Source organism: Chrysochloris asiatica, unplaced genomic scaffold (assembly GCF_000296735.1).
Source record: "Chrysochloris asiatica unplaced genomic scaffold, ChrAsi1.0 scaffold00012, whole genome shotgun sequence".
NCBI lineage: Eukaryota > Metazoa > Chordata > Mammalia > Afrosoricida > Chrysochloridae > Chrysochloris > Chrysochloris asiatica.
In genome coordinates, this window is record NW_006408530.1 from 32151871 (window position 1) to 32152390 (window position 520).

Below are 520 nucleotides of genomic sequence, written 5' to 3' on the forward strand. Positions count from 1 at the left end.
CCCTGTAAGCCTAGCCCCCCCACCCCCACCCCCAGTCTTCAACACACAGTCACTTTCCCTTTCTGGATCTAAAGTCCCCAGCTGCTCCATCTCTCCACGTCATCATCTCTGCCTCCATCTCAGGCATCACTGCTTCTCTGGGTAGGGTCCCGCATTCCGCTCTTCTCCGTTAATGGTCCTAGGGACCTCTACTCCTAGACTGGAAAGTTAATCACTCTCTTCCTTGCTATAAAATGTCTACCTTTACATTTCCAACCCTCACAATCAATGCTGATAACAATTATTCATTACTGTATCACAAGAGACCCATCTGCCATATGCTATCTCTTGAAACATTTGAACCTCAACCATTTTCTTTTGGTACAGTGACTGTGTATTCCTTCCATCTTCTTTTCATGCTTTCTGCATCATTCAATAATTTGCCCAGAGAATCCTTCAGTAACTAAAGTCAAGGCTTGAATTTTTTTCTTCTGTTTCCCAGCTTGAGAAATGCTGAGTGTGTTCTTATTTGGTTTTCTGA

The 520-nt window shown here is 43.8% G+C and overlaps 1 protein-coding gene across 2 annotated transcripts in view; it reads right to left on the reverse strand.

Moving 5' to 3' along the window:
• The window catches only part of RAB3GAP1 (RAB3 GTPase activating protein subunit 1 (catalytic)), a 132497-nt gene that overhangs the window by 67518 nt on the left and 64459 nt on the right, over positions 1 to 520 (reverse strand). The gene's annotated exons all lie outside the window — the stretch shown is intronic.